Consider the following 16965-nt stretch of genomic DNA (forward strand, 5'->3'; position numbering starts at 1 on the left):
ACAGGTGTTACAGTTAAGGGATTCACTTGAAACAGTGGTAAGTTAATTACTAGACAAGCTTTAGTAGAATTTAAAATCAATGATTTTAGCTTTACCCAAGGATACCTCATAATTGAGTAATTAAATGAAAGTCTGATACTCAGTATAAATTGGATAGTTAAAGCAAAGGTAAATTTTAATTGGTACAATATCAAAATAACATTTACTGAAACAAAAAGTGGGATTTTTGGAGAAACAGGTATAGTAATGATAAACAGTAGCGTAAATAATGATATCATGGGGGTGGGGGAGTAGACGAATTTGGAGATAGAAGTTATTTTGAAGAAAATGAACTTTGTGATGATGAAATACAAAGTATCTCAAACAGTGAATCGGTTGCTAAAAAATTATCTGAAACGTAAGTGCAGAAAGGAAGACGAACTATAAAATTTTCTGTATTAATACATGATATTTTTTATATTAAGCCCAGGAGAATAAAAGGATATCAGTATAGGATTAAATTAAAAGCTTATGACCCATTTTTTCTGAAGCCCTATGCCATAAGGAGTCAGAACAACAACCCTTTAGTGCCGGTGTCTAAATGAGACAGAGGAATAACATTTTTATCTGGCTCTAGAGCATGAATCAGTAACTGGCGGACCATGGTCCATGTCCAGACTGCGGAAATTCAAAAACTACCCCACTAAAAACATTTTGAAAATATAAATTATGTACTCAAAAAATTTGAAAAGTGTTTTTCTGTAGATAACAATTTGTTTGATCACTACCCTTATAATTTTTTCTTGTAGTGTACAGTTAACTACTGAATAATTAGAATTCTTAATGGTTATTTATAGCTAGATTAAATACATAGCAACACAGGAGAGAGCACTGAAGAGCCGGGACAGAGAGGAGAGTGCCAGCCGGCCGATAAGCTCTGTACACGCTAATAGAACTCAAGAATCATGTTTAATGAACAATGGAATTTTATAAATCGATTTCAGACTCTGGCAACCTCTTAAACTTCTATTAAATGGGAGAAGACATATTCATTTACTTACTATTTTCTATGCTTGGAACTCGAACCATAGCTTAAAGCTACTTTATGAAACTTCGGGCGAGTTCGCTCGATGGCGGCGACCTTTGACGGCGAAGCGCCTTCTTTGCAGTGTGACTCCTTTGTGGTGTGGCAGCATACACTTTGACATGGAAGTAGCTCCTTTGCAGTGCGTCGCACATGCTGTGTGCCAGGCGCCTGTATTTGTGTAAAAAACAAATCTAAATGAAGCACAAAATTTTGTCACCACTTCGACATTAGTTGCTGCGATATCGTACGGAGCAGTTCGTTGTTATCGAGGTGTGTAACGTTTCTTTTTCATTGATATGGATCATAAAAAGTGTAAAGTTGATAATAAAAATAGGAAATTTTTGACTGATTGGACTGACCAATATTGTTTTACGGTACCTGATAGGCCTGAAGCTATTTCAGTTTGCCTTACATGCAACATAACTTCCACTCTTGTTAAAAGTGCCAATTTAAAGCGACACCACGAAACAACTCATCAGCAGTTCCATAAAACTTCCCCTCTGGTTACTCAAGGAAAGCTCCAGGCATAACTAGTTTCTTCCTAAAAAGCGCTGCCTTCCTAGCTCTGCCAATGAGCGAATAAGAAAAGTTTGCAGAAGCAGCGATGCTTATATGTTGGTCGCTTAATAGACCCCAGAAGCCGTTTTCAGACTCTGAGGCAGTAAAAAAAATGCATGTTGGAAGTGACCGTGTCACTTTTTGAAGAGAAAACAGATGTTGCTGCCACAGTTGAACGTATTCCACTGTCGGCAGGAAGTAGTACAATGAGAGCTGAAATTTTGGCTGCTGACAATAAAAGTAATGTGCTGGAAACTCTGCATAAGGCGCAATGCTACGCCGTAGCAGTAGATGAATCATGACACGTTCTTGATGAGGAACAAATGTCCATTTTCGTGGGATTTTTGTATACTGAAAGTAAGAAATTTAGGGGAGAATTGGTAAAAATATTGCCATTGGAAGGCAAGACTCATGGAGAAGATTTATTCAAGGCTTTGGAGGCTTCATGACAAAATCAAACTTAAGTTTTGCTAAAATGGTGTCTCTTTCATGTGACGGGCTGCAGTGGAGATCAGCCAAGAAAAAGGAGCAGTAAAGAGAATCAAAGATACAAATTCTCGGCTACTATCTTATCAGTGCGTATTTTGACCAGACAGTCTTTAGTGAAAAACTTACTGTAACTCTGAAAGAAGTAATGGCTAATTTGATGAAGTTGATTACTTTTATGAGGTTTCGTTCTGCTCTTCAGCAAAGACAGTTTAAAGGGATTCTTTCTGAGTGTGATTCGGCGCATACTAACTTAGTGCAGTACAACAACCTCGTTGGCTAAGTAAAGGACAAGCGATTGAACATTTTTGGCAATTAAAAGAAGATATAACATCCTTCATAGAAAACTTAGATTCATGAGAAGCAAGAAACCAGTTGGAGTTCCTATCAAACGAATGCAGTAATCTAGTTGCGGCTTTCTTGATGTTCTGAAACATTTAAAGGCGCTCGATACCGACCTTAAAGGAAATGGGGAATTAATATGTGATCTGATAAAATGTGCATCTTCTTTTCATCGCAAGCTGGATGTCTTTGAAAAAGACATTGAACTTTCCAACAATTATTGAAAATGAAAGTCAGATCTTAAGAACGAATTTGCAGCAAGATTCTAAGAATTTTCGGAGATGACTAGCTGTCAAGATTCTTAAAATCGCGTTTTGAAGTTTCTCCAGTTTCAGAATGGACGGATATGGCAGCAAAGTTGTTCTGCCTTTCAAAGCCTTTACTCCAAGCGGAGATAACGGACTTACAGGAAAACATAAAACTGCATCCCCTGAAGAATTTTGGTCGAAAAATGTATCAGAAAAAATATGAAAATTGTAAAACATTAGCCCTATACCTGCCACCATGTTTGGCTCCACATATTTTTTGTAAAATTTCATTTCTGAAAATGAATTTTTTGAACAAGTATCGCTCATAATCCCACCTTGATGACACTATATGCATAAGCTGCTCCCCACAAGAATCTAACTTCAAGAAACTGGCTCAAGACCACAAAAGCCATTTCTCCCATTGAGTTTTTGATACAGAAATGCCTATCTATTGTATTTCATATTTTGTGAGTGTAAATTAAAGTGAAAATTACTACTGAATAAACGTTTTTTTCTGGATTTTTCAATATAAATACACCCATGTATTGTATTTCGTATTTTTTTGTGAATGAAAATAGAAATAAAAAGTGATGAAAAATATGCTTTTTTAATACAAATAAGCTTATTCGTTGTATTTCACATTAGTCTGAGAGCGAAAATTAAAATAAAAAATTAGTAAGGAATATGAGTTTCTTCTGGATTTCTGAATACAAGTATACCTATGTAATGCATTTCGTGTTATTTTATGAGGTCTCTCTTATGGACCTCGATAAAAATTTTCGAAAGGATCTAGATACCATCAAAAATTACTTGCCACCACTGGTCCAGACATTTTAATAAATACCTTCAAAGACAAGCACACCATCCAGAGAACATTGACGAATTACTAAATAAGTTTCGATATGTCAGAGTTATGACTAGTTTTGAACTGACAGCCTTTTTATCCACCATATTGAACTACAAAATTATTGAAAATATACAGCATGTTCAGGTAATGGAAAAAGCTTTCAGTATAATGCTCTACCATTTGGTTTAAGAGCCTCAGTAGCAGAGTTTATCGGGGGATTTGATTTTGTTTTGGGAAGGGAACTTTTGGAAAAATTGGCTATATATGTAGATGATATTTTTTTTTTGCCAAATAGAAGTTCAGAAGAACATATGGATATTTTGAGAGAAATTGGGAAAAAGATGAGAGTAGGGATATGACGTTAAAACTTGAAAAATCTAGATATGTTATGAGACAGTTAAAGTTCCTTTGCCATACCATTATAGAAGATGGAATTTTGACTCATCAAGGAAACATCGAGGGCATCGCAAAATTTCCAAAACCTAAGAATAAGAAGAAATTAAAGTCGTTTTATGGTTTAGTAGGATTCTACAGGAAGTACATTAGAACATAAGCGTTAAATGAACCCAATTTGAATAACCTTTTAAAGAAAAGTACTGTATGGGAGTCGAATGAAGAATTAGAGCTAGCTTTTGATAAAATTGAGAAAGAGTTATGTAACAGCAAGATTCTACTTAGGGCTGATTTATATTTACCCTTTTACTTAATGACTTTAGTGACACAGGATTAGATGTGCATCTGTTTCAAGAAAAAGAGGTTAATGATGTAACAGAACTTCATTTAATTGCATTTAGTAGTAGAATGTTACAAAAACATGAAAAGAATTACATGATCACAGAACTTTTAGCAATAGTTGGCTGATTTAAGAAATTTATTAATTATTTACTTGATCACAATACTGAGATTTACTCAGATCACAAAGCCCAATCATATATTGAAGGATATAAACTGTACCATGGTAGAATTAACAGGTGTGCAGTTTACTTACAGTTTAACTATACAATTCAGTATATTAAAGGAAAGGAAAATGCAGTTGCTACCAGTGAAGGGTGAAGATGGATATGAGAATGAAGGTCTAGGGAAAAATTTCAAAATTGTACACCTGAAGGGGGTAAAGAACGAAATGGAAGTTAGGACACTTTGCAATCAGTTCTGAAGGAATCAAAATCTTGATGACCATTGGAAATTTGTAAAAAACGATTTAGGAAGGAAGGGATGTGAAAAAGCACAACTTTACTGACAAATTTATAAATGTTTTTCGTCTTATATATGCAGCTCTGACGACAGTTGGGAAGTTTGTTGGCCAGACCAAGATGATGACACACTTATAATTATGAAAGTTTTCGACATTGGTGGTTTGTTGGAGTGTATTCAAAAAATTCAGGAAAACATATACTTTCACAACTTTGCCAGAAGAGTCAGAAAGTTTCTTGCTAATTGTGATCAAATGACATAGAACAATGACCAGCAACAAAACGAATAGATTCAATTTCCAAAGCGTTATTCCTTATACAAATGGATTTAGTAGGCTTTGAGTTGTTTGGCAAACTGCCTATAGCTAAAGTACTTTTAAATATGTGTTAGCCATGGTACATTTGTTCTCAAATATGTAAAACTTTACCCTTTGAAGAAAGCATCCAGCAAACAAACCATTACTAAAATGAAAAAGGACTATTTTCCTCAGTAGGCAACCAAAAGCAATTTTATCTGATAATGGAGGTCAGTTCACATCAAAAGTATGGAAAGAATTTATCGAAGACTACGGCATAAAACATACAATCATTTCCACTTACTCACCAAGTTGTAACTTAACAGAATAATAAAGGACAGAAATAAAGAGAAATCAACCGTTTGTGTAGAAGATATTGAAGTAAGGATCATAGAAACTCGTTAGAATAAATAGTGATTTTGAAGACGATAACACGATTCTCATCATACAAAACTTTGTATAACAAGAAACCCACTTATCTCATTACTGAAATGACTGAAATCCTCTGACATGCAGAAGCATATCTGCCACTGAAAGAGAACTTATTGTAAGAGAGACTATGAAACAGTATTACAACAACAGAAACCAGAGACATGATAGGAAAGTAAAACCCATAGAATTTAAAATTGGAGATTTAGTTCTAGCGAAAAGTTATACAAAATCTACAGCAGTAACTAATGAAATTAAGAAGTATTAAATATTTTCATAGGATCTTCTGAAATTTTTTTAATGCCAACACCAAAGCACTTATCAGCTCATTTACCCAAAATCCAAGAAGCTTCATGGACCCAGAAATGTTACGCAATTGAAACCATATAGGACTTCAGAATAAATTCATACCTCTTATGCACCATTTTGCTTATCCAGAAAATTTACATCAGTTTGAAGTTTGGTTCAGGAACATTTATCATTACATACACGCTTAGGGAATGGAAAAAAGACTTTCAGGAGGCTACAACCTCTTTATCCACAATGTGTGTCGCAAGTGCAGGGCCCTAGCCATGTGACATTTTCTGCAGCTTGAACACAGTTTCTTGTGTCACATTCCTCTCTTTTTCCTATTCTTTATTGACTTTCTATTCACACACAATATTACACAAATTCTTACAAAACTTGCAATACGTAATTCATATACATTACAGTTTCATCATGCACATACCTATTTGAAAATCCTAATATTCATTTAGCAATAGTTCCTTTTGGGTGTAAACTACATTTCTCACTTCAGTTCTTATATGAACCTACACTTAATGTTTTGCCTAATATCACTCTGTTAATTACACACTTCATTGCATAAACCATCATTTGTCAGGATATTCAGATACTTACTTGATTTATATAAAGTTGCACTTGCATGGAATGTTGATTACCTGTATGAATATATGAATGAATTTTTGTCTCCTTTATTACAGAGAAACATTTATCAACATTCACATTTTGCTTTTACATATTATTCACACGAATCATACATGTAGGCATACACACACACACACACACACACACACACACACACACACACACACACACACATACACACACACACACACACACACACTGTCGAACATCCTGTCAAGGGTTAGCCTAGTGTTAATTGCGGAATGTGCAGATGCACCGTCATGCTGATACCACATACGTCGACGTGTTTCCAGTGGGACAAACTCTATTCCACTTTGTAATTGAAAACGGAAACCACGTGTGTACGTTTACCTCACCCCTTATGGTAGTGTACATGTGTGTCAGTGAAAAAGACCAATAAAAAGGTGTTAGCATGTGGTCGTAATGTGCTGTTCCAGTCTCTTCTGTACCTAAGGTCCATCACCATTCCCTTTGGATCCCTACGTAATTCGGTGCTCTCCGATACACACGATCGAACAGCGGAGGAGTGGTACTCAAGTGTCAACTTTAGGTTACAATATCTCCGGATGTAGTTAACATTTTACAATGCAACAAACGTCACTGATTACGTATTTGTTTATATGTACAGATGTGCTAACAAAACTAACGGGGTTCCATTTAAAAAAAAAACCGTAGGTTTGTGTTAAAAAACATACTTCTGTACATTATTTTTGGTTTGTATTAACCAGTTACACTAGCCCCTCTCCTCACGTTCGGTCTGTGGAATCGATTCATCAGTATTTGATGTGGTTTACGAAATATATCCAGCGGTAATGTTAGGTGACTCACCCTATATATATATATATATATATATATATATATATATATATATATATATATATATATATATGTGTGTGTGTGTGTGTGTGTGTGTGTGTGCGCCCTTTTTTGTTTATGGCCCATATTTTGCAAATGAAATATACACTTTATAATATATGGTATATACTAGTAGTTTAGATACTTTATTAGCCAGAGACTTGATTATTCCGATACAAAAATAAATTATTTTGAAATTTCGTCTTACATGAGATATTGAAAGATTACTATTACCATGCACTGTTCTGTGGATATTGGGAAAATGTAGACTGTAAGACTGAGGGTGAAGTTCTTGTAAGTGGGATTGTTGTACCTGGCTCTTGAGTAAGAAAAAACATAAAATGTAAAATGAAAGAATAAAAACGAAAGTAAAACCCTTGTGTAATAAAAGATGTTACAAATGAACAGTGGTTAAAGTCAAAGATAGAAATTTTGCTTCCTGCCTCCTCAGACACCAAAAAGAGAAAAATAAGATGTAAGTGGAGAAAGGAAATTGTCATTAGTTCATAACAGGTTAATCACTTAACTATCAGTGAAATGAACTCCATTAACTTCACAGTGATTGAGCTGCACACATTTACTTCATAGTAAAATGGTTTGCAATTTTATCTGCAGCAATTGAACTGAATCTGTCATCTGTATATGCAGATATATTACATGTGATATTGTGTAAACTATAAGTACATTACTATGAATAATTTATTTAACACTAAGTGTTTACCCTTGTTAGTAGATTGAAATGTGTTTTTACCTTAACTACACTGTTATCTGAAATCTAATTAGCAATCAAGGAACTGCATATGTAACGTTATTTTGAGAAATGTAATTACCTACTACCTGTAAATGCTTTGCATTATTACTTCAAAACCTATATACACAAAACAATACTGTTAATCATAGTTATGTATTTACTGCTGTTCCCTTACATTTCCTCTCAAACACTACCCACTACTAGTAACACTAAAACCATCTTACTTATGCATGCCATTAGCTAAGATAGGCCTAGTACGGAGCAAACAATAACATCAAAACATGCAATGTATAATGCAGTTGCAAAGAAATAAAAATAACAAAAAGATGTTACAAAATGGTCAAGACATAAAACTAATAAAATCATAGCGCAAAATATAAAATTAATGAATCATAGTGTGAAATATAAAAGGGGCCAAACCAATATACCGCAAATTAAAGATAAGTCAGTACATAGAGCCCCTCTTAGCGTTCCCTGTTTTTTGTAGCGCCTGAAGATCGGATTAACATTCTGGGTCATGTGTACGATATTATCCAAATAATGGACTTTTCAAGTACAATTGGAGCGGATTTATCCATCATGATAATGTAACACTTATTGAAGTTGACGTTGTAGGAAGCAGTGACGAGGAGCAGGAATGTTTAAGGATCACAAATCCTTTACACGGTTTAAGTATGATGAAGTCACGACCACAAGCCAATGCAGCACTACTTTAGAAATTTCCATGTATCCAAGATGCATATTTTCTTCTATTTATCTTTGCATTTTAAATGTTTTCTTCCAGTGCCAATATCTCTTCTATGCACAGCATAAAAAGAATTTTTGTTGAATATTAGGAATGATTGGTGCTAAAGTTGAAATCTCAGTGTGATGTACAATATCATTTAAATTTTTGTGTTTGCTTAATAAGAAATTTAATGGAAATTTTGGAAAGTAATGTGTTTATTATCGACTTTGATTGAAAATGTTGCTTCATGAAATAAGAATTTTTATATATCTGTGTATTTATGTTTTTGTATCTATGTTTAAATCTAGAAAAAGCTCATAAGATATATTTTTTCTTTACTTGAACAATTATTGTGGTATGTTGATGAAATATGCTAGAGATATTCATGCCCTTTTATTATTTTGAGCAAATATTGCGTTTTTCAAAAGGATTTTGCGTTTGTTCTGAAAATTTTGCATGGAGATTGAACTTTTAGCATTTTTTTGAAACTGATTGAGTACATAGATACTGACATATACCAATTTCATCCATAATTAGAGTTATTACACATTTTTCGTCAAATTTTATGCTATACGAAAAGATGGATATCAGATTTGCGAGTATTTTGTGGAAACACCTGAAGCATTATAGTGCCTGTCACCAAAATAGATAGGTCACGATCATACCCACTGCATGACGTCCCCAGCACAAAGTGCTGCAATTTGTCCACTTCACAGCTTTCTTGCCATATGCACACTGCAGAAGTGACGGATGTCCTAAACTGTATGTTCAGTGCTCCCCTGCGATATTGTGTGTTCATGAGTTTTTCAGTCTTCCATAGAAAGTTCATGGACTTGTGTTTTGTAGTGAGCATAATACAAGAGCCAGGGCTCACACTAGTCATTGTGTGTAAAGGGTAACAAAACAGATAGAAAGACACTAAAATTGCTGTATAAAACACACTTGTATTGAAGTTTTTTTACTGGTGTACCCAACAGTGAATAAACCAACAACAATACAAATTTTGCGAAAATTCTTAACTGACAGCTAAACCCTACGATATTTATGAATCAACTGTATTCTGTATTAACAATGGTTGAATCACCAGATGTGAGCACGTGTTTTTATTTTTCAAGGAAGGCATACAAACGAAAATGGAAAGATATGGACTTTGACATTTTAAGAAAAAGTAAGTATGTAGAACTGTACTCGATCAGTATGGCAGAGGGGAGTATCTGACAGCTAGAGAAATACAGGATGAAATAATTAACAATTCTGGTTCAGAGACCTCCATTCTTTGTCTGCTCTGTTTGTTTGATTTGAGACACAGAAAGTGCAATGGCTGACAAAAATTTTTGATGGAGTGGAAAGACATTGCAGCAGGAACAGACAAGTTTAGTGTGACTGACAAAATTTTCTTTTTGAAAATAATCCATAACATTCTAGACCAAAATTACAGATGCCTGTATATTTTTTCCAGAATTCTTACCAACATTTGAAATTATCACTAATTGGCAATGCCACAAGAAGATGAGACAGCCTGGAGCTCTCTGTTGTGCTGACAAACATTAAAGTATGAAATTTCACTAGGAATAGTGGACTGTCAGCAGTATATTTGTAAACTGTGTCAACTCTGTTTATCATGTCTATACCAGTTTGTAAATTATTGCAAGAAAGAAATTAAATGTCAGACCACAGTGGTAAAACGATTATGAAAGCTACATATTATACTGGTACTTTTGTGAAAATTTTCGAAAATATATTAATTTTTTGGTCTGTGAGTGGTCATTTGTTTGAAATATGCACTGTTGGCTCATAAATGAAGTGTGGAAGCTATGATAGGAACAATTTTGTAATTTAAGTACTATGTTTGGGTATTGCAATATTGTGACGTTTATATGGTTATATTATTACATTTCGTCGATATATATAATTGCAATTTGAAGCAATGGGATGTATTAATTATTTTGACAGAGATAATGTTAGGCTGAGGGATTCAGGATTTCTCGTGTTTTGGATTGTAAGATTTCATATTCATTGTGCCTGCTTGATATATATTTGGAGCAGGGCGTAAATTAATTTTGTGCTATTACATGTAGTAATCAGTCTGTCAATATTATGATGGTTTGATGATGTGGTAATTGTGTCTGTTGGTTTTGAAGCAAATGTTATTTCAGTTAATAGTTTTGTAATGATAATATGTTATTGGCATTAGGAAACTTGAAAATAGAGAATAACATAATATGTTGAATCAATTAATGTTGTAGCTGAAAAGATACCACATAACTGTAATCTTTTGTGAATTAATTGTCTCACATATTTGAGATAAAATAGAAGTAAAATCGAGCATAACAATGAATGGGGAGGTCACTCAAAACTAGAAAAGGAATAAAACGAAAATGGAGTTGTTGCTGTTGGAAAAAGCTGAGGAGAACTAGTCTTGTAATTTAAATGAACATGCACACCTGTGTTGGTGAGGATGAGTTAAGGCAAACATCCGAGATTACTGGCAGATTAACTTTGAACCTTCACCTACTTTCATGTGTGCAGGTTATAACCAAATGCAATTATTATTTTCTACTTTGCATTGGTTTTATTTCGCAAAGTGAAAACTCATTTGGAAGTTATATATTGTTCATTTATTTTAAAATTGTTCTCTTCTATATTTCAAGCAGCTTCTGCTAATTTTAACACATTTTTGGTAATTTAAAATAATATAGTTTAGTAAAAATTTCATACTGAAATAGCTAGTTTGAAGTGAGAAGAAATTTTGGGTGGGGGGAAGGGCGTTGGTGAGGTCAAACATTATGAAAAACATTTTAGTCATGTTTATAAAAATTAACAACCTTCAACTTTATTTATAACACAACAACACTGAACTTCATACATTTCATATTCTTTAATTTTACATTTTTGATAGTAATTACAGATTATAAATGTATAAATCTTGTCTTTTATTGTCAATATTAATTATTTGAATATAGCAATATAAATTTATTGCAAATCATTTAAAAATGGTGTTATAAGAGAGTGCAGTAGGCATTTTGGCAAATTTATGGTTTTTCCTATGTATACTTTCAATTTCTAGCCAAAGATAAACCTGACATGGCACTAACACCATTGTCACATGAGTACACTGAAGTTGCAAGTCGAGAGTGAGATAGACTGTGTGGAAGTAAAAGTGAAAGTGCATGTTGAATTTAGTCTATGAATTTCGTAATGATAAAATATTGGCATGGCACTGTGAAGATAATGAGCAGTAACATGGGCCACAGTAAAAAAATTATTAAGGAAAAATGTCAAGTGAATTAATGGAAGGATGGTACTGTGTGTCTGAATGTATTTATTCCTGCTTGTAAATAGAAGGACGAGCCTGTTGTCTAATAATAGTCATCATCAAATCACACACCATACCTACAATAGTCCACTTCGAAATAAGAATGTGCCATTTCAGAATTTAGAAATGTAAAAGACATTTTAGAATCAGCAGGCAAATATTACTGATATTTTGCTAGCTTCAAGTTTTGTCTGTGTCAACAGTTATCCCAAATAATAACTATGAAGAATAGGATACTGTTCCCAACATTAAGGTAACTGAGTATCAGTTAAATGAAAATACTTATTTGTTAAATTTATGAAAGACCCAGAAAGTAAGCCTTCAGTGTTATTAAATTTGTGAAACTCACATTTTACAATTTAACTGGAAATGTTGATTAACTGTTGCAAATGTAACTACTTTCATTATCTTTTTGAGAAAGAATCTTATTAAACACTTAGATTAGTTTATCTGGAAAGACTATAGTACATTATTTATTTCAATAGTGTTACATAAATTTATGTGCTTATCTATACGTTTTCTCATCATCGGCTTTCATACTTCTGGCATGACCTGTTTCCATTGCTGCTCGTTATCATTTATTCTCTGTTCATTTGTCATGTTTATAGTAATGATCTTTTGTTAACTTTGCAACATCCCCTTAGAAAAATTATACATGACTGCTTAAACTGTCACACAATATTTTTAGCGCAGTGCAATCTGACTTTGAAAAATCCCTACAAAGGAATGGCCCTGACTAAAAATAACCAATACCTTTCATGAATCACTTACCTCACAAGAATCTTCGTTACTCAAACTACTGCAATACAGAGAGCGCCAATACTGCCAGCTAAATAAAAGATTCTAACTACTGATAGGCATAGTTAGCAAATGTAAGATTTTGATAGAGAACAAACAATGTATTACCTTAATAGTGTTCAAAAGTCATAATATATATACATATATCAGTTCATGACATCCAGTCTTACAAATTTACTGTCTCTGATGGGCACACGTCTAGATCATCCGCTCTCAAAACTCTGCCATCTCTCTCCCCACATCCACCACTGCTGGCGGCTCACCTCCAACTGCGCAACACTACGCACTGTTAACAGCCAACTGCCCAACACTACAATGGCGAATATTCCAACGATGCAAACCAGCCACAGACTGAACACAGCCCAGTCAGTGATTTTCATATAAGCACTTCATGGCGTTACCAACATAAAAACCCAAACAGCCTAATTACATAGCCCCCATGCTCCCCACAAAAATTTTTTTGAATATTTTGGGGCAGTGGCCAATACAGATTTGAAAAAAATTTGTCACAATTACAATAACAAAGATATCAAATGCACACACTTATCGATACACTGTTGGTCAAAAGCAAAGATTTTCTCACATCCAGATCATTCATCACAGTGGTAATTGCAGTTTTTTTCTCAAAGTCTGAGCAGTAAAAGAAAATGCACATGGAAGTAGTGGATTTCCATGCAGTCTTGAAGAAATAGTCTTGTCCTTCCAAAGACAGTGCTGACTCTTGATATGCAGACAGGTAATGGGCCACAACAGAACAAACCTACTGCAGAGTCAGTCGACGTTTTGAAGAATGTTGGTAGGTAGGTCATTACAGAGCAGACCCACTGTAGTCCTTGTAGAGATTATTGTATTGGTTGGTCATCAAAGGTGCAGACCCACTGTAGTCCTTGTAGAGACGGACAGCAGCCATCTGTTGCGACTGTGCAGGTGCACAATCACCATCAAAGAGTCTTGCGGACAATATAGAAAGTCCCACTTGTGCACTCACAAACTGTTTTTTTTTTTAATGTCCTTAGAACCAGCAATGCTGTTAACCAGTCCCCTGCTGAATTATTAACACATGTGCAAACACTAACACTCCCAACTTCTCACATGTTGTGCATATACTATGACCAACAGAAATGTGTGCAGTGAAATGAATGCTTACAAGTTACTTAATTTGATGAACTGGTGTCCATTACAATTTTATAACATGAGAATACAATTACAAAGATACAGAAAACATAATGATACAGATAACATTTGTAGTAATGCAGACTTTACAAAAGAATCGAAGTAACATATGCATCAGCGTTACAGGAATTATGACAAAACAGAATAAATAATGTCTAAACATCTTTACAAAGTAAATAACATATTATAAATGCAAATTATATTTGAGGATAACAGTATTCCTCATCATAGTAAATGTAGCTGAGTATTAGAAAAATTCTACAACATAAGTCTTATCAGATAAACACATAAAGACAGGAAGAACACAAATACACATGGTACACAGACACATAGTGGAATGACACAAAAGGACATGTCAGGGTTTGCTTTCAGTGTGACATTTGGTACTGCAGTCCAACCCAAAACTTCATTTCATAGATGTTTCCTCTTATTTCACTTTTTTTTATACCTTGTCAATGCATTTCTTCCAATTCATCACAACTCATTCTCATATATAGCCTACCCCCTCTTAAGCTAACTTAAATCTACTGAGCTCAGATGCTAAACTAAGGGACGAGGCAATGCAGCAACACACAACAAATTAACACAAACAGCAATGACAAAAAAATGCAAATTGACAAAGCAAGCAGCAGTATATCTAAATTAGCAAAGCAAATGCAACATTACAACTAATACGAGCCAATGTGCAGCAACAAGAAAAATAAATCAGTAGTAAAACTGGCTTAACAGAGTAATACAAAATGAAATTTAGTAGCACTATACCTGTCAAACAGCAGCAGCAAATGCAATAACTAATATCTAAACATGACAAAACTCAAGCAGAAAAAATATTACAGTAAAAATGGCCATGTTGAATACCTATGTTGCACTAGAGTGATGCATCACGAGAATTTATGCTAGCGGACAAGTTACCAAATCGTAAAAAAATTATTTATGCAATTCCTGTGAAGGGAAATGTCTATTTATGTTCCCTCGTTTTCTTGGAAGTAGATCATAAAATTATTATTTACTGGATCTGTAGGCACAAAATAACTATATTAGTACATCTATTAAATTTTATTTTAACCAATGCTGCAGTGCAGCTAGAAACTAGATATTAAACAAAATGAGCAATCTCTCAACTAGAAAGACAGTAGATGTAAAATGTTTCTCATCATTTCATTAGGCATTTTAGTAAATATCATAAATTAAGAGTTCCACAGTGTGATCATAGGTTTTCAAGTTTGAGCGTGTCGTATGTGCGATGCACTCTACAAAGAAATGTCAATAGTGAGGATAATGGCCTCTTTTTTCCTCCACCTAATGCTTTCTTTTTTCAGGCGATTGGCACAGCTGGGCGTCCACAACGCATTACGTCAAGGTTACTTAGCTTTCTTATCGAAATATTTACAACAGCAGTTTGCGCTACAGTGACAATCTCATAAAAAAATTTCACAGGTCGAGAATTTGCGTTACAAATGTGTAGGAACAAAATCCTATAAATATAACAGTGTCCAAAAAATTTTCGGTGGCATTGTGATACATTCACGCATGACACACATTTCATAATTCTTAAAGTGCGATTCTTGGATTCCAACATCCTTTTCCACAAATCAGAGTCCCTAACCACTACTCATTATTCATATACATATAAACACGTAATCACATTCCTCATATATGGTAGCATCATCTCATTGATCATAAACATACCTCAACAGCATAATACACATTGTCATCGTAATAATACCATCATAACACCTCAGTCAAATCTCAAAAACGTCGTAGCTTTCTGCAGTAATTTCAAAACCTAAAAAAATTCTCTGCTCATTTCAATAGTGTCATCTACCTCAAATGTACTTTAAAAATCATGATCCCATACCAAATACATCATTCAAAGCTCTCATAGTATCACAATGCTTCTGAGAAAATATGAACAGTTCACACAATGCAGACAAAATACAATTTCATAAGTGTGAAATTATCCAACTGTGTAATTGCGTAAACATGTATCACTGACATAGTAAAAAAAAATGTTTGTTTCTCTGTTAAATAATCAGATAGCTGTGTAATTCTGTGTTAGAGAAATATGGTACCGATGTGTAAAGTTGTATAAGCAAATAGCGTATTAGCTAGGGCCCCTTGCGCTTGCCAAACACATGGTACTCAAAGTAAGCGTGTACCCCCCCCCTGAGGATTAATGTAATTATACCCTCAGGTGTTACAGGTTACAGCAATGGAATGAAATGTATCATGGAAAACCTTTGTACCATTGTAATTCAAAAATCTTTAAACATAAATGTTTTAAGTACAAAATCAATCACTCAAATACGTGTACGGTAGCGCTAAACTGTGCGTCTTCTTGTAAGACAATCTCTGTCATTACTTAAGGGTAAAAAATGTGCCAAGTGTCGTAATTATCGTCGTCCGTAAGCAAAGTTATGTAGAACTCAATGTACTTACCTCATAATAAACCAAAGTGAAATGCTTTGCCTATAGATATCGTAGTTATTACGCTTGTTGCCGTGATGGTGTAAGTACTGTACTGTAACGTACTGTTGTGCTACGGAAAAGGCTGTCTCATTATAGCTATACCACAAAGTTACTACTAAAACATGTTTTACTTTCCAGATTAATACAGAAAAACTGTGCAGATATAAAACAGATACACCGCAAAGCAACAATGTAAATTGTGTAACATATTAGCAGCGTCGTGATATAATCGTGTAGCTATCAAAGAAACCAAATGCCAAGTCATCTTTAATCTCACAGAGTGTACTTCAAATAAAGAATATCTTTTCAAGTGAACCAAAATGTTGCATTAAAATCTCATTAGCAGTATATGTTCTAAGTATGTAAGCCTTATAGTCGTTACGTAATTGTGCAACTAATAAGCAAGAATGTACACACACAATAACACTTTGTCATGTGTTCACTATAAAAATGTGTTCATAATTACTGTCTAAATATGTTCCCT

This window comes from Schistocerca americana, chromosome 3, assembly GCF_021461395.2.
Source record: "Schistocerca americana isolate TAMUIC-IGC-003095 chromosome 3, iqSchAmer2.1, whole genome shotgun sequence".
Taxonomy (NCBI): domain Eukaryota; kingdom Metazoa; phylum Arthropoda; class Insecta; order Orthoptera; family Acrididae; genus Schistocerca; species Schistocerca americana.